The sequence below is a fragment of the Pleurodeles waltl genome, chromosome 6 (assembly GCF_031143425.1).
Source record: "Pleurodeles waltl isolate 20211129_DDA chromosome 6, aPleWal1.hap1.20221129, whole genome shotgun sequence".
NCBI lineage: Eukaryota > Metazoa > Chordata > Amphibia > Caudata > Salamandridae > Pleurodeles > Pleurodeles waltl.
This window is the reverse complement of record NC_090445.1, coordinates 438,971,138-438,990,262: the sequence shown is the minus strand read 5'-3', so window position 1 is coordinate 438,990,262 and position 19,125 is coordinate 438,971,138. Positions and strand designations below refer to the sequence as shown.

Below are 19,125 nucleotides of genomic sequence, written 5' to 3'. Positions count from 1 at the left end.
TCCAATAAAACCAGTCTGCACCACTCCAATCCAAAACAATTCCCATTCCAATCCAGAACACACTGCCCCGCTCCAACCTGCCCCAGGCCAATCCAACACAATCTACTCCACTCTAATCAACAACAATCTACCCCCTCCAGTCTAAAACAATCTACCCCACTCCAATCTGCCCCTCTCCAATTCAAAACAATCTGCCCGACTCAAATCTACCCTATGCCAATCCAAAACAATCTGCCCCACTCCAATCTAAAACAATCCACCCCATTCCAATCTGCACCACTCCAATACAAAACAATCTGCCCCACTCCAATCTGCCCTGCTCCAATACAAAACAATCTGCTCTACTCCAATCCAAAACTGTCTGCCCCACTCAAATCAACAGCCATCTGTCCCACTCCAATCTAAAACAATCTACCCCATTTCAATCTGCTCCACTCCAATCTAAAACAATCTATCCCATTCCAATCTGCCCAGCTCTAATCTCAAACAATCTGCCCCAGTCCAATCGAAAAAAATCTACTCCACTTCAGTCTGCCCCAGTCCAATCCAAAACAAACTGCCCCACTCCAATAAAAACAATCTGCCCCACTCCAAGCCAAAACAATCTACCCAACTCCAATTTGCCCCATATCACTCCAAAACGATCTGCCTCATTCCAATTCAAAACAACCTGCAGCACCTACAATCTGCTCCACTCCAATCCAAAATAATCTGCTCCACTCCAATCTGCCCCACTCCTATCCAAAATAATCTTCCCCATTCCGGTCTGCCCCACTTCAATCTGTCTCGTTCCAATCCAAAACAATCTGCCCCACTCCAATCAAAATAATCTGCCCCACTTCAATCTGCCCCACTTCTATCCAACAATTCTGCCCCACTCCAATCTGTCCTAGTCTGCCCCACTCAAATCCAAAACAATCTGCCCAACTCCATTCCGCTCCAATCCAATCTGACCCACTCAAATTAAAAAAATCCAACAATCCAATCCACTCCAATCTGCCCCATTCTACGCCAAGCCACTCCTCTCTAATCCACCACAATCTACCCCACTCCAATCCAAAACAATCTGCCCCATGCCAATCTGCCCCAGTCTGCCCCACTCCAATCCAAAACAATCTGCCCAACTCTAATCTGCTCCACTCCGACTCACTTGAATTCAAAACAATCCAATCCACTTCAATCAGCCCCACTCCAAACCCCACTTTAATCCAATCCACCTCACCACAGTCCAATCTAATCTGCCCCACTCCACCCCAAGCCACTTCTTTCCAATCCACCACAATCTACCTCACTCCAATCCAAAACAATCTGCCCCACTCCAATCCAAAACAATCTGCCCCACTCAAATCCAAAAGAATCTGTCTCACTCCAATCCAAAAATCTGCCCCACTCCAACCCCCCCCCCCAAAAACATGGCCCCCTCCAATCCAAACAAATCTACCCCACTACAAACCAGAACAATCTGCTAGACTCCAATCTGCCCCACTCCAGTCCAAAACAATCTGCCCCAGCGCAGTCTGCTCTACTCCAATCTGCCGTACTCCAATCCAAAAGACCTACCGCTCTTCAATCAGCCCACTCCAATCAAAAACAATCTGCTCACTCCAATCTGCCCCATTCCAGTTCCAAACAATCTTCCCCACTCCAATCAAATCCACCTCACTCCAATCCAGTCCACCCTACTACATCCCAATTCACCCCACTCCAATCTACCACAATCCACCTCACTCTAATCCAATCTGCCGCACATCAATACAATCCACCCCAGTCTAGCCCAATCCAATCTATCCCACTCCAATCCAATCCTTCACCTCACACCAATCCAATACACTCACCCCATGCCACGCCACCCCAATCCACCCTACTCCAATCCAAGCCACCAGAATCTACCCCACTCCAATCCAGTCAGCCCCACTCCATTCCACGCTACTCCAGACCAGTCCACCCCACTCCTCTCAAGTCTAATCCACCCCATTGGGTTAGCAAGGGCTTGCCTACAAGAAAAAAACATGGTGTACACCAATGTGACTGCTGTTCAGTATAGCTAAAAGTTAGTGGCATGGAGTGTCATAGAGTGGAGTGGGAGCATAGTCCAATCTACCCCACTCCAATCCACCCCACTCAAGTCTACCCCGCTCTTGTCCAATCCATTCCACTACAATCCAACCCACCCCACTCCAATCCAACCCACCCCACTGCAGCCCAATCCACCCACTCAAATCCATTTCACCCCACTCCAGTCCAATCCGCTCCAGGCGAGTCCACCACAACCCAATCCACCCACCCCACTCCATCCCACTCCAATACAATTTTCCTTAATCCACCCCACTCTAGTCCAATCTAGTCCACCGTTATCTGCCCCCTCCATCCCAGTCCACCCCACGCCAAACCACCTTGATCCAACCCACTCCAGTCCAATCCATCGCACCCCAATCCACCCCACTCTACCTCAATCCAGTCCACTCCACCCCAGTTCAGTCTATCCCACTCCGATCCAATCCACCCCATTTCAATCTAATCCACCCCAATCCAATTCACCCCACTCCAATCCACACCTCTCCACTCAAGTCCAATCCCCCAAAATCCACCCCACTCAAATCCAGTTAACTCCACTCCAACCCAATCCACCCACCCCACTAAATTCCAATTCACTCACTCCAATTACCCCACTCCAGTTCACCCCACTCCAATCCACCCATTCTAACCCACCCCACTCAATCCAATTCACCCGCTCCAATTCAATCCATCCCACCCCAATCCAATTTATCCTAGTCCAATACAACCCATCCCAATCAGATCCACCCCACTGCAATCTGATCCACTCCAGTCTGCCCCAATCTAATCCACCCCATCGCGTTTCAATCCACCTCACTCCATCCACATCCAGTCCACCCCATCCACTTCACCCCACTTCACTCCAGTCCACCCCACTCTACCTCAATCCAATCCACCCCACCCCATTTCAGTCCACCCACTCCAATCTGCCCCACCCCAATCCACATGACTCTAGTCCAAACCACCCCACTCCAATCCAATCCACCCCACTACAATCCAATGAATCCAGTCCATCTCACTCCAATCCAATAAATTCAATCCACCATGCTCCAATTCAATCTAATACACCTCACTCCACCCCACTCCAATTCACTCCACTTCAAACCACGCCACTTTAATCCAATCCACCCCAGTCCAATCGACCCCACCCCAGTTCTATCACTCCAGTTCAGTCCATCCTCCACAAACTAATCCAGCACACTCCTTTCCACCCCACTCCAGTGCATCGCATTCCAATCTACCTCACCCCTTTTTAATCCAACCCACACCAATCCACCCGTCCATTCGATCAACCCCACTATAGCCCAATCCACCCCACTCTACTCCAGTCCAATACAGCACACTACCTCAATCCTCTCCACCCTTTTGCACCCCACTTCAATCTACAGCAGTCCACTCTACTGCACTTTACACACTCTGCCAATGAACTCTACTCCCACCTACTCAACTCTACGACACTCTACTCCCCCACTCCACTCTGACTGTGTAGTCCAACAAAACCACTCTACAGCACTAATCACCCACTCTACTCTATGACACTGTACTCCTACAAATCCATTCTACGCCACTACGCTCCCACTCCACTCTATGACACTCCATGCCACTAACTTTTAGCTATACTGAACAGCAGCCATACTGGTGTACAACATGTTTTTTCTTGTAGGCAAACCCTTGCTAACCCAATGGGTGAGAGGACAGGGATAACCTTTCATATGTAATACAGCATCTTCAGCCAAGGAAGAAAGATTAACAATCCTTGGAAAACCAGCTTCTCAAACTACCTAATTACCTGATCAAGGGAAGAACAAGCAAATTAGCCATCTATGATTGTATCTCTGTAGTTCTCTACACCAAGAACTTTACTATAAGTTATAGGAACGCTTTACATGAGCACCGCTTATGTAACACAAGGTCACATTCAGCCGACGGCTCACCAGATACAAAGTTGGCGGTTCTGACGTAACACCAAATGCTTGCTTTCCCTGCCTCAAGCAAGTGCAACACAGGCTGCAGGAGCCGTCACGCGAAGGAGACCAATGTACACATGCACAGACGTGCATCCTTTTATGGCCTGCTCACTCTTTGGCATTAGACATGGATTTAGTTCGTGTAGGTAACGACGGGCAGGTATATTTAAGTACAGCCTGACCAGAAAGTAAGTAGTTTGCAGTATAGACTACGTCAGCTTTAATAATAGGGTATAACGTGACGCAGGGTAACGGGCGCGCGCTCGTACGTCGCGCGCCGCTTCCATGGCTCCAGCATCCGATGCTTTCCCGCTCGGCCGCCTCCCGCCTCGCGCACGGCGCGCTGCATCCCAATCTTTTAATAGCCTCGCCGCCAACCTGCGCCAGCCAATCCCGCCGCGGCCGCCCCAGTTTTGGCTGCGACAGCAGGTTCCGGAGGGCAGCCGCGCTGTCAGCCTCCTGGAAAGCTGACTGCCTGCAAATCAACTGTCAATTTGTCTTCAACCTGGCACACTGCGCAGTTCGTCTGTCTGTTACCTGCACACCGACAGGATAGCTCAGGGGGTCAGTGACCATGCGGTTTGGCGTAGCGTCCGCGGCATCCGGTTTTCAGGTTCGAGCTCAGATACGCTAAATAGCAGATTAATTAGCACACTGCTGAAGCATATGTTCAACACTCAGCGGTTTAAATTACAAGACGTTCGAATCATTATTATTCCGTGTTCAATGACCTAGTGCCTCGAGTTCATTGATAGCGACTTTTGCTTTCTAAGCGCTTCACTGCAACAAAGGTCGGCTGAGAGAGTTAAGTAACGTCACTTTTTTTTGCCATTTTTGATAGGCGTCGAGGTGCATTCGTTCACGGTGCATTGTAATACACTGGATGCCATTATCCTAGCTATTTTCAACATTTGTTATTTTTATAGCGCTTATAAACTACAAAATGTAGTCTGACAGTTATTCTAGCGAGGGTGAAAGGTTGCAATAAGAGGAGAATGGCATGGGAGCAGAATACACGGACAGAAAAAGTATGTGCTGGAAGAAAGAACGGGTTGCAGAAGAAGAATGCAAGAGCAGAATAATAGTTGCCCGATAGGAACGATCACGAGGAGGGGCGCATGAGCAGAAAGCAGAGGTGGGGGTGAGGGCGAGTGCAGTTGGAGTGGGGGCGCAGATGGGGAGAAAAGGGCGCGGGGGGAGAAGTACGTGCAGCATTAATCATTAGGAGGAAGGTAGTCGGAAGAGAGAGGCAGTGCTTTAAATGGGCTGGCACTGAGTACCGGCACTTTTTATTTTGAGAGGGAAAGTACCTGCATTTCACAAGATAAAAGTTATACTTTTCATTGGGGAGCACCGGCACTTCTCAGAAGCAAGCAGCTACTCTGACACAGAGTACCTGCACTTCTGTTTTTCCATAGCAAACACTGAGAGGTGAGGGTCGGAGGGGGGAGAGAAATGAGTCAGGTGAGAGGAGTGATGCAGGAATGAGGGTTCAGTGGAAAGGAGGAGACAGAAGGAGGGTTGAACATAGAGAGGCGACTTTAGGGGTGCAGAAGGCGGGCTGTGAGAGGAGGGCTGAAGAGAGCAGAGAGGCAGGGGTAGATGAGTAGAGGGGGGTTCAGGAGTGGAAGGGACAGAAGTAGGAGTGAAGCCAGAGAAGAAGAGTTTAGGAGGGGAGTGAGAAGAAGGAGAGGAGCAGGAAGAAAGGAGTTCGGGAAAGAGGGGGCAGAAGAGCGGCGCAGGAATATGGGAGTAGGCAGCACCAGGGATGCAGACAGAGGAGGGGTTAGGGGCGGCGGGGGGAGATAAAGGAGTGCAGGAAGGGAGGGGTTGGGTTTGGTAGAGGAGGTGCAGATAGGGGGTGCATGAACAAAGGAGTGGTTTAGGAGGGGGCAGAGGGAGAGTGCAGGAAGATATAATGAGGCAGGAGCAGAGCAGAAAGAGAAGAAAGGTGCATGAAAGCAGGCACACTATGGGTTTGCTGGGTGAGATTTGAAACGGGGGACAGCAGCCGAGTCTGCCTTTATCGTCTGACAGCCGCGAGCCCCAGGGGAAGACGCAGCGGGAAACTCCTCTTTTCGTCCTACACCCCTGCCTGCACCCCTTCTCGCTTCCCAGAGGCGCAGCAGCCCAGATCTGTAACGGAACAGGCCACGAACTGACCAGCTTTCACTGGTCATTCGTGGTGGTGGAAAGGACGCTATCAACACAGCGTGGGGTCACTGGGAGAGAGGGGGCGGGATACAATGTAGCACAAATGAATCTGTGACGAAGACCTATGTTACACCAGGAAAGGGTCACTGAGTGATCGTGCATGGGTCAATGCTAGACCATGAATGGGACACTAAGAAATGGTGCGGGGGTCAGGCTTACTCATAGCAATAGAAGGTTGAGACGCAGGCGCAGAAGCCAGACTTACGTTGAAAACCTCACAATAGGTCGGGCGGGGGTCGTGGTGCACAGCGATCGCCTTGTTCCAGATGTGAATCTGTCGAGAACATATGTCAATATTAGAGCTAAAACTGCATATCTTTCCTACTGACAAGGAGCACAATGCATAACCCTTTCGGATTCGTCTCTGTCGAGCAACCGAGGCCTGGCTCTTGCGAGCTCTTGTGAAGGTTAAGTCAGACACAGAATAGCACAATTGACTATAGCAAACGCATTACAATCGATGCCTGGCCGGGAGCCCTACTTTTAAAGAAGTAACGATGCAAAAACGCAATAACAAATTTAGCAAACGCTTTCAGGAAATAAATAAAATATGATGAACATTAAAAGTGTGAAATCTCAACTGGTCTCTAGATATAGAACTAGATTTTCGGCTTGGGCGCCTTTGTAGGGTTAACGGAGCGGCCCATGGTTTCTTCTGCGGTTTGGGAGTGGCTTCGGGGAGCTGTGGGAATGCTTTCTAAACAAAGAGAACGTTATCCTATGGAACCTCAGCACCACAGACCGGTTAAGAGCTGACCTTGTTGGGAAATGTTTTCAGCATGGGAAGAAGCGGTTGTACCATGGGCTTAAGGTAGGATACTTGGGAGGTGTATTCTGAGGTGCGCCCAGTCTGTTTACTTCAGCTGCACACCCCCATTTCCCCCAATCCTCTTGCTTCACATGCCGCTTCTCTCCAGCATTGCGGCTTCTTTCCTTTGGATTTTTTAAGATAGCCCATAATCCCCAAATCAACACAAAACTTGACTCACTCAGTCAAAAACGTGCCCTCTTTGGTGTACCAAGACCACCTCAGACCTTATGTGAGGAGGTCACCACAACTGATGGAACAAATTTCTCAGAATCTACTATGTGTGTTATTACAATTTAAATACCCTTGGTGTAGCCATTGGAAAAGGCTGGACACTTATGACAATAATTATGCCCTTGGACTTGCCCATCCAGCAGACCTGTCCCTGCAGTGCTTCTTTCATCCCTGACCACTGCAAGCAGTGCTCCTTTCCTACATCACATGCTTGAATAGTACACATGGAAAAAGTGCCTGGGAACTCGGGACAGAGCTCGATTTTACGCCAAGCATGGGTCTCTGAGAGCTGGGGGTATGAACTGATGTAACATCAGAATCAGGCTGTACAACGCTGTACTGCAATGATTAATGTTACCCCCTGACTAGAACACCGAGAGCCATCACAGAAGTGAACCGTGGGAGCTGAAGCAGAGTTCAAGGTTACATTTTGGAGGGGGTCACAGAGAGCACCTGGAGGACATGGTCCCGGGTTGAGGCAGGATAACATTGATGTCTGGGAGCTGCCTTAATTACATAAACTTTCCTGCCAAGCCAGATCCATCCAAATTTATCCTTCAAGGAGCCAACAAAAATGAACATTCCTGTTGAACAATGCATACTTTTGATTAAAAAAAAAAAAAACTGGACCAGTGTACTGCTGTCTAGGACTTACTAAGTACGGGCCTCACCAGGTCCTGAAGAAAGCCAAATGACCCTGTGAGGAAAATTATATATCGTTTGAAACAGGTTGACCCTTAAACGCTAGAGATATTAACTCTTTCAATTAGTGTCTCTGTTTTTAATATTGTCAAGGGACCCTCCTAATAAATCAAAATAAGAGTACCATAGGCAGTTTTAACGTTTATGATGCCCTCTAAAAAGAATCTCAAAGAGCTTCCCGATTTCCAAAGTTGAGCCCATCCAGGTACAGTATGTAGACGATTACACTATGATGAGAAATATCACTAGTAACCTTAGTGGGTGGGAGCCCTATAAAACACTTAAGGTTGCTCTGATAAAGTCGGACAAGAGAGATTGAATATTTACTGAGAGTATATCGCCTTTCTATTAGTTAATTGCATGAACTTGTGAAGTCGAGGGGGCCTCTTAAATACTTTTCACTCCCTAAATTTGATTAAAGTCCAACAGAAAATAGCAAGTGTGTTTGGGGTTACTTAAAATGCTGCTTGCGGTATATCCACTGAAGAACCACTTTGAAGAGCTCAACCTCACCTCCTGGGCCTATGACACCCTCCGCAGTGAATGGTATTTGCACGTGTATTGCATCTACCCGTGACCACCGTGGAGCCTAACTCCGGGGCCAATACACCAGCACCAGTGTTCATGAACAGCTACTGCTTTTAATGTCCACACCAACGATTTTCCCTGTCGTCCGCAGCTCCTGAGCGCAACCCAGACACAGCAGTAAGTAGCAGGAGGGACCCCGGGACAGAAGACAATCACAAGTGTACAGATAAACCACTGTTAATTCCTCCACGCTGCTCCTGACCTCAACCATGAACGTGCCAATTCACACAGCACTCCAAAAGGCTTGAAATCCTCCGTTGTGATTGGTAGAATTGAGATTTGGGTCTATTTTGTTGCCCGGCGGCATCCAAATGCAAGGACGTTTACTCAGCTGGAAGCCTAGACACTAGAAAATCCAGCATGTGACCCTCGTGATCATTAGCCTCTAGTCAGATTTGTGGTGTGTGGTACCACGCAAGCCATGGCATGCTATTAATTATTTTAAGGTTGTACGTAGTATCTTTGCTTTTAGAGGCACAGGAACGTGGTCATTCCTTAAAGCCGGCACACAAAGTAAATAAACGTGTTTTAAGGTTTTTTTTGTGTGAAAGACAAGAGTTTTGTCATATTTCTTATGGGGACCGGTTTAAAATGACAAGGGACGGATGCCAGACTCAAGACTGCTCGACTCCTATTCTGGAATTCCAGTAACCAACAATAAATCTCAGTTTTGTTTGGAGCATTGAAACATACGTGCTTTATGCACCACTCAGAGAAATTCACGCTCAGCGTTAGCAGGCCCAGAGGAGAACTGCAGAGCTCCCCGTGGTGCTGAAGTCACAATGTGTTAACTGTGGCCCATTACACTCTACCTGGACCTGCAGCTCAAGGGCTTTCCTGAAACTAACATGGGAGTGTGGCGAACGTATCTGGACGGCTACAGAGTCTAAACTTGTGGCTAGTGAAAAAATTCTTATGAACACGGTCCCAAGGCTTTGGAAATAACCATCTCTGATAGAAATGTTTTCTTGTCTATTTGTTAACAATTCGCACTAGAGAATAAGAGATAGATTTATTAGGAGCCGCGCAGAGCAGGACTGTGCCAAATCCAGCGGAACTGCCCTGCGTGAAAGGACAAGGACTGCTCAGCATTGTTTGTATTTACAATGGGCTGCGCACCAACGACCGCACGTGGCGATGCAAACACAAGCACCGCGGTCAACATAAATGTGATTTAACGTGGTGCCACAGCGCAAAGGCTATCAGGGTACATTTTGTAGGATTTTACGCAAATAGTATAACGTGTACTCTTCACAATTTGCATCCGTTATAAGGAACTTCGCGATACGTGATGCAATGCGATATAGGCCTCTGGCCATGGAGGGTTTCTGTGCAAAAAAAAATGCTTGTGGAATTTGGTAATTACTGTTGTTCTCATCAGGCGAACACATAGCCAACTGTACTAAATCTGGGCCTCTACATTTTGACTGTCCATTTTTTTATTTCCGGAAACTTATTAAACTGTAGATAGCAGTAAAATACATATTATGGTACAGGGTTCAAGTGGGACTGAGTTAAACAAGATGTATTTGTACAGAATAACTGGTGGTTATTTTCATATATTCTACTAGCTGCGATAAACTGCATAGTCAGTTTTTTGCCTTGTGGAAGTTGATCAATGCTATTGCTTTCATCATGCTAACACCGTGCAAAACGGTAGTAAATCTGAAGCCACAAGTTTTAGGTATACTTCATTTTTTTTTTTTTTTGGCAAGATATGACAATTTCACACATGCCTCACTTTACAAAGTATGAAATCTGATAGCACATTGGCCTTCACTGCTTATGGCGACGCTATCATGCTCTGTTCAGTATTACCCTTCACAACACCTCCAATGAGTTCGGCCTCCACTGTTCAACAACTGTTGTAACTTAGGACAGGAATCCCAGGAGTCCTGGACCGTAGGGGAAGAATGCCTTTTCTCCCTCACACTGCAAGGTGCTCCCTGCTACCACCGGGACACGAATAAACAGGCTGAATGCTTGGGGACTGACTACCGTCTTATAGTGCAGGTGTAGTATAGTGATTGACTGCTGTGTTATAATGCAGGTGTTGTGTAGTGATTGATTGCTGTACTAGGTGTAGGATAGGGATTGACTGCTGCACTATCGTACATGTGCAGCTTAGTGATTGGCAGCTGTGTTATAGCGCACGTGTGTAGGTTAGGGTTTGACTGCTGTAAAATGGTGCAGATATGGGATTGTGATTGACTGTTGTGCCATAGTGCAGGTGTAGGATAGTGATTGATTGCTGTACTATTTATAGAGCAGGTTTAGGATTGGGATTGATGGATGTACCATAGGGCAGGTGTAGGATAGTGATTGATTGCTGTACTATTTATAGAGCAGGTTTAGGATTGGGATTGATGGATGTACCATAGGGCAGGTGTAGGATAGTGATTGACTGCTATACTATACTATAGTGCAGATGTAGAATAGTGATTGAGTGCTGTACTATAGTGCAGGTGTAGGATAGTGATTGACTGCTATACCATAGTGCAGATGTAGAATAGTGATTGAGAGCTGTACTATAGTGCAGGTGTAGGATAGAGATTTGCTGCTGTGCCAAAGTGCATGCGCAGGATAGTGATTGGCTGCTGCATTATTGTGCAAGTTTGGGATAGGGATTGATGGATGTACCATAGGGCAGGTGTAGGATAGTGATTGGCTGCTATACTATAGTGCAGATGTAGAATAGTGAGAGTGCTGTACTATAGTGCAGGTGTACGATAGTGATTGACAGCTGCGTTATAGTGCAGTTGCAGGCTAGTGATTGACTGCTATACCATAGTGCAGGTGTAGGCTAGGGACTGACAGCTCTACTACAGTTCGGGTGTAGGATAGGGATTAACAGCTGTGTACAGCGTGCCAAACACAAAACATTATTTTGTAAATACAGCACTATAAAGTGACACAATACAGCATTTGGAAGGAATATTCCCCCGTCGTGTGCTACGTCTACCACAGTAACACTGCACTATGTTGTGGAAAATCTATAGCATCATCTGATAGTCGAGGACTGTTCGAGGCCCCCTTTAGGGGTGCAATGAGCGTCAGACGGAGGTGCTCAGTCGTCTAAGCCCCTGCCGCTATGCCGTGGTCCTGGCACAATATGCGCCATATGGCGCAAGTAACTCTACACGCCTCTCCTGTTCCTACCCCGCCACTACCTTCCACTTTGGCTTCTACCCCCTCACTCAACTCCAGATAAGAAAACTCTAAATCCATTTTGGCGATGACGACTATGCACCGGAAGGCACTGGGAAGAGTGACGTGCTAAAGAGGAGCAAAAAGGAGAACATACATTTAAAGGAGACACATTTAGGTATAAACCCGTTGCCGCTAATTATACCAGTGCGAGTCTTTGGTGTGCTCATTGTTATTTTGGAGGAAGTGATGGACCCCAAGCTCCGCTACTGCATATGTACCCCAGACTTCTCACACTATCTGTCCATGTGCCTCAGCCCCCTTGCAGTTTCTATGGACCCCATTTTTTTACATCAGTCTGTCCATGTACTTTAGGCTTTTCACAATACCTGTTGTGCCACATGTCCTCCACACTCTCTATGTACCCATAGCTCCACATGCTGTCTGTGTACCCCCAACTTCACATAGTATCTATCCATGTGCCCAAGACCACTCAGTGTCAGTGTATCTCAAATTCGTTATGCGCTCTGTTCACATACCCCAACCGTCACGCACTGTCTCTCGACGTGCCTCAGGAAGTCCACGTTTACGTCCCTCAAAAAGTGGCGTAACGAAACGTGTGTGTGTGTGTGGGGGGGGGGGGGGGGGGAGTTCCACAGTACTTGGAACCCTCCTCCTTACGCACGCAGGAGCTCTGAGGCCAGGGCATTGTACCGAGGTGCCCCCCCAGAGCTCACCCCACGCACCGCGGGGGCGTTTGTTACGCAACTGCCTTCAAACTATCAATGTACCCCAAGCTCCTCTCGCTCTCTCTGTATCCGCGGGGTCCTCATATTGTGAACCCCATGCTCCTCGTGCCAAGATTCCCAGGCTTTTCACGCAGTATTTCTATGTGCCCTTAGGTTCCTTGCAGTTTCTGCCCAAGTGTCACTAGCTCACGTACTCCCCACACTGTCTGACTATGTGACCAGGCACAGCAGATTAGCTATCCGTGTCCCTCAAGTTCCCCATACAATGTCCTTCTCCAGGCCCCACGCGCTGTTTTCCATGTGCTCCAAGCTCCTGTTTACGGTTGGCTCCTCAGGCCCCGCACATGTGCCCCAGCTCCTCACACATTCGCGCCCCAAGCTCAGCACGGTATACTTCCACGTGTGTTCAACGTGGGTCACACGCTCCTCGCGCGCTCTGCTCACGAGCCCCGGCCTCCTTGAGGTGGCGAACGTCAGCTGGGATTATACTTCTAGAAGAGGCAGCGGTTGTTCTCTCTTGGTAGAACCTTGTAATGGGGATGTGGCCTCCCGAGAGTGCGCGTCTCTCGTGTGAGAGCGTAACTCTGATGCTGTGATGTGGAGGGTGGGCCCCTCACAGACCTGTGCTGCTGCTCGTGTAGCGCCGCTGTGAAGAGTGCCTGTCAAAGGTGGCCTGACTGGTGTCTTGGTGCTGTTACACCAGTGATGTACTACGGATGACTAACCCTTTGAAGCTAAAATCTATTGAATGCCCTCTCCCGCCACCTCTTAAGGCAGTGCTAAGGACAGCGTGCCTCTCTCTGGTCTATGCCATGCACTAAATCCGTCTTAGGCCTGTGCTACAGACGGCGTTTCTCAGGGTAAAGTTAGTGTTCGCCTGTGAGCTGAGCTGTAGCGTCTCCGAATATCAACACAACTAGAGCATAACTTTCAGTGGATGCTTACTGTTTCCCGGTCCAAATTGATGATTTATCTACCTAGGAAGGATGAAAGGCTCATCGTATCCACCAAGATTCGAACCTGTGACCAAATTAATAAAAACTGTATACAGCAGGGAACGCTTCAATCCCCCGAAACCCCTCTTAATTCCAGGCTGCAGCGCGAAGTTGCTATACAGCATGCCCTTCAATAATAACAGGAGGCTCACAGAGTAGAATGCCACCTTTTAGCTGTCATTGTTCTAGCCTCCAGGAGCCAAATAACAGCCTTCACACCATCCTACACATTCTCAAAGCTATGGTAAGAGAAAATACGCTGAAGGGCCATTGGTTGATTGCAGAGGCATGTTCGGTGCTACCTTTCAGCCCTTTCCCACTTCCCATCGCTTTGCCTCTGTGCTGCACGAGGCAGGATGCTGCTTTGGGAGCCCCTCTCCACTCAGCCAAGAAAACTAAAAAACAAGCATATGCAAAGCGAAGTTTTGTGATAAGTCCAGGGTGTTTTACTCGATTTGATTGCATGAACATCCTTAGGTTCTCTGGCCACATAATCCACCCCTCCCCACCTAACTCATTCGAAGGTCTTCTTAGACCCAGAGGCGAACTGGGCCAGAAAATAGGCCCAACCCCAAAATAAAAGTGCACCTGTTGGTTTATTAGATAGCTAACGAAGTGACCCAGATCTGCAGATGAGGGCAGTTGTGAACTTGTGGAGACACGTGGTATACGTTTTGAAATGCATGTGAATACACGGCTCTGTGTTTGCTGCAGGCAATGCTTGTGGTAATATCACATGTATAAACCGACCCAACCAGACTTTAAAACAGTCCCACAAACAGCAAAAAAACAACCCACGCACTGATCTGTCAGACCACCCTCCTGGCACTGCTAGATTGCCCTATAAACCAGTCCGACCCTACTTAGCCCCAGGTCACTTGGGGTGGGGGGATCTGGTCACTAGTAATGTTGGAGTGGTGGGTGAGCATCTCCCTTTGTATGCCGGGTGATGCACGCGCAGGGATCTATTCTCTCAGACACAGGCCCGCGAAACCATTGACCAAACCAGCGCGCGGGTCTTGGGATGCTCCAGTCTGCCGTGGTGTTCATGCCCCCCTTTGCTAGCACTGTCGGCAGAAGGCTGGGAGGGTACCTACCTGTGTGTCCTGGACTCCACCGGAGAATGCGCGACTCAAGAAGGGAGTTTCCTGAAAGCCCGTGCAGGGTTCATGGACTGAAGGAGCTGACAGGGTGCAGAGGCGGAAACGGGGTGTCCAGGAGTCCTTAGTAGAGAGCCCTCCGTGAGGCAATGATGGGAAGTGGTAGATCCTCTTCAGGTTGCCAGCATCAGTATTGGGGTCCTGGGTCCCCAGGAGCGCTGCAGTGAGCGAGGGGGTGTCCTGGGGTCGCCACAGAGTGCTGTGTGAGTGAAGGGGCGCCGAGTCCACGGCAGCGTGCTGGAGTCAGTGGCGAGCCTCCTGGGATCTCACCAGCGTGATAGAGTCAGCGACGGAGCCTCCTGGGATCTCAGCAGCGTGCTAGTCAGCAAAGGACCCCCCTGGGATCTCAGTGGAGTGCTGAGTCAGTGACGAGGAGTCCCGAGTCCCCAGGAGTGCCCCAGAATGGGCGATGGGCGCCCTGAGCTCGCCAAACGACAGAAAGAGGGACAGCGTGTGCCCCCGGCAGTCCACTGAGGATAGTGACAAGCACGCCTTGCTTCAGGGCTCCCCTCAGTGCGCACTGCTCAGTGATGGGGGTGAGGCGGTCCCATGCTATGTACAGATATTGCAGGCATTGGTAGGGGTCCCAGGTTCTCAACAGGCTGCACGCGCTGAAGTTAGTGGGAGGGGGCTTAACGTCCCCTACAAAAGGCTCGAGTGACAGCCGAGATCTTGGGGTCCTGGTAAGGTGCAGATCTCACGGGTGCGGTCTTGGGTCCCTTCGCAGGGTGCACAGGATTGTTCTAGAGTCTCCCGCCCCCGGCAGGAAGCACAGCCTTGTTAGCCTTGTTAACCTTGTTAAGCGGTCTCAGGGGTCTGCCGGCTGCAAACTCACAGTGAGTGCTGGGAGATGCTCAGACTCTGCCGTTGCCGCCAGGGTGGGTGTGTTTGTGCGTCTCGTACATCCACTGCGGCTTCCCTGCATCAGGAGCGATGCTCCACCTCCTGTTCTGCTCCCTCCTCCCTTGCTCCCTCCACCTTTTTACTCCTTTCGTCCCTCCTCCCTCCTTTCCCGCCCTTCTCACCCGCCTTCTCCTCGCCGCTCTCTCTGATCTCATACTCCCGAGTCCCCAGAGAGAAGCATCTGCTCTGAAGTCAGCATCCGCCAACATCCCGAGGACCAGTCCAGGATACTGAATACCGGCCCAGGATACTGATGACCAGCCTAGTCAGTCCAGGATACTGAATACCGGCCCAGGATACTGATGACCAGCCTAGTCAGTCCAGGATACTGAGGATACTGAACACCGCCCCAGGATACTGAGGACCAGATCAGGATACCGAATACCGGCCCAGCATGCCGAGGAACAGTTCAGGATACTAAATACGGAGGACCAGCCCAACATCCGAGGACCAGCCTAAGTGACTGAATACAGGCCCAGCATACTGAGGACCAGCCAGGCATCCGAGGACCAACCAAGATACTGAATACGGGACCAGCATACCGAGGACCAACCCAACACCCCGAGGCCACGCCCAGGACAGCAAGGACACTCTGGACTTCCCAATGGAAACCCCAGCATTCTGAGGAACAGGGCCACTCTGAAGAGCAATCCTACATAATCAGGACCAATTTGCATTCTCACACCAACCAAGCAAATCCAGAGACTCCCTCAGATCATCCTGTGGACCAGCATCCTAAGGAGCTGATGAATCCAGCATGCCTGCAGCCTGATAACCAACCCCTCATTCTAGTGTGGTAAGCCTCTGAGAGCATCTTGCATACAAGGCTTCTTAAGGATCATACTTGCATCCTTAGGGCCACCCTGGCATCATGAGCAAATGCACACCGAGAACCAGCCCCACATTCTACAGACCAGCCCAGCTTCTCGAGGACTATCACTGTATTATTAGGCCAACATTCTGACTGCCATCCCATCATCATGAGGACAATTCGGATCTGCACAAGACAGCATCCTGACCGCCACTATAGCATTCTGAGGATCAACATATTGAAAGTGTATGTCTAGAGTACCATCCTATCATTCCTGAGGGTAGTCCCAACATTTTGAGTATCAATATCCTTGTCTCTTGATCTAGAAACTTGAGCATTAGCCAAGCACCATGAGTGCCATCATAGAATCTGGGGGCTCAGCATCTTGAAGAGCCTTTCCACCAGGAGTACAATCCTGGCTTCCTGAAGAACAGCACCTCTTGGAACAGCCAAATATGGACCAACCTAGCACCTGGACAACCTCCACAGCATCCCAAGGTCCAACCACGAATCCTGAAGACTCCAGCCCTACCTCACCTTTTCACTACCTCATCCATACCTCCACTTTTTAATCATCATACTCCCCAGCCTCCCCATGCTCTCTTAGTCTCCCCTCATACCTTTCATTCTTCTTTCTATGACCTCATACAGCTGGCATCTTGAGCACAGAGGACCGCAGCCATCAGATGCCAAGGATCATCTCACTGCTCTGGAGCCTACTATACACATTCTGAGGGCCTTTCCCAAATACTGAGGACTTGCCCCACATTTGTGGGACTAGCCCAGGATTCATGAGCTCACTCAATCATATTAAGGACTAATTATGCATTACAGAGGGCTAGTCTTACATTCCAATTATAAGCCAAACCTTTAGAGGATCATTTAAGCATCTTGAAGAAAATCCCAGCATCCTGAGGACTAGAACCAAGATAACATCCCAGCACACTCAGGGACACTATACGGAGAAACATCAAAGCATCATGTGAACCAACATCACGAGGGTCATCCCACCATTATGAACGTCAGACAATCATTCGGAAGACCTTCCAGGATCCTGAACATGAGGACCTGAAGTTTCACCCTAGCAAGGTGAGGAACAGAGGACATTTTGAGTATCAGTATACAGAGCACAACCCTGTTATTTCAGGCACCCCTGTGGCACCAACATTCAGAGGACCACTCCAGCATCCTGGAGATTAGCGTTCTAAGGATTAGTCAACCTCAAGGACAAGCGTACGACTACAGCCCAGTTCCTGGAGGAAAATCTCAGTATCCTGTGGATCAGCAGACTAAGTAGCAACACAAGTACAATATCAGCAGGTTGATGACCAGCATCCAGAGGACCATTCAAAATCATGAGGACCAATCAAGTACAGAGAGGACCAGAATCCTAAGGCCTATGAGAAACCAAGTACCCTGAGAATCAGCCAAACTTCTGGAGTAACACTGAAGAATCCTGATGATTGTCATCATGAGGGGAATCAACCTGAGGATGAGCATTCTCAAGAGGAGCCAAGCAACAAGAGAACCACCCCAGCATCCTAGGACCAAACCAGCACCTGTAGGACCATGCTGGGACTCTCTGTACCATTCCTTCACCTCAGGGCCCATTCCAGCTTCTCAAGGAGATTCTGAGAGATAAGTCAGCTGACTGATGAAAACCCATGATCCAGAGGGCGAGCCAATCATTCCCAGGACAACCCTAGCAATCTAAAGATCAGTACTCTTACGAGAAGTCCAGCAGTCTGAGCTGGGCATGCTGATATCCAGCCCAGGATCCTGTTAACCAGATTCCTTAGCAGCTGCCCAGCATTTTGGGGGCCGTCTCAACTAGTAGTCCAGTATCTCGAGGCCAACTTACTTTGTTTCACAAGGACCAAGGCACCACCTTGATGGACAGTCCAGCATTCACAGGATTGAGAAAAATGAGGATAAGCACAGCTTCAAAACAACGAATTCACTGTCCTGAGGAACATCATTGTTAGAACCAGCGTGTAATTTCCAGAGAAATAGCATCCTGAGAGACAGGATCCTAAGGACTAATAAAACATTATGTAGCGTAGCTGCCAACATCTTGTTGACCACCTCAATAAAATGGAAACTATTTCAGGAGCCTTATAAACAGCTCAGCCTCCCAAAGACCAGGTCAGCATCATGAGGGGTAACTCAACAAGCTTACAACAACCCAGCATTAAGGGCCAACCTAGCATTTTCAGAACCAGTCCAGCTCCCAGAAGAAGATTACCCCCCCAAAACAGCGACACAGCCCGAGAACCAGCTTTTTGACTTGTGGAACAACCTGGCACACTGGGGACCAAACTTGCATTCTAAATGCAGCACTGATCTTAAGAACAATTCCTTCAGGCAACAAGCACTGCAGCAAGCACTGTGAGAGCAGGATGGTCACCCCATGGACCATTTAAAGAGCACAATAACCACCCAGAATCCCCGTGACCAGTCCTTAAAACTGAACATGAACATAGCCTCCTAAGGACCAGAATCACTAGGACCAGTCTTACATCCAGGGTACCTACCAAAGATCCTGAAAATTAGCATCCTGTGTACCATCATTTTGGGGAGCAGAATAGTATCTTGTAGACAAGCCCAGTTTACTAGGAAATAACCAAGCATTTTAAGGACTAGCTTCCGGAAGATCATCCCTGCCTTCCGAGGACCAAGCCAGCACCTAAAGGACAAACATCCCATGGATTAATCTAGTAACACTAAGACCAGGTTAGAATCTGGAGAATCAACGTAACACACAGAGTACAACCCCAGAACTCTGAAGACCA

The 19,125-nt window shown here is 49.0% G+C and overlaps 1 protein-coding gene across 2 annotated transcripts in view; it reads right to left on the bottom strand.

The window, feature by feature from the left end:
* Nucleotides 1–15,545, bottom strand: part of CNTN2 (contactin 2) — a 184,647-nt gene extending 169,102 nt beyond the window's left edge. Inside the window, exon 1 of one of the 2 annotated variants that reach the window (XM_069238524.1) lies at nt 14,557–15,545. The gene's annotated coding sequence lies outside the window, so the exon portion shown is untranslated. The remainder of the gene's footprint in view (nt 1–14,556) is intronic. The other variant, XM_069238523.1, reaches the window with a different exon arrangement.
* Nucleotides 15,546–19,125: the final 3,580 nt, after the last annotated feature.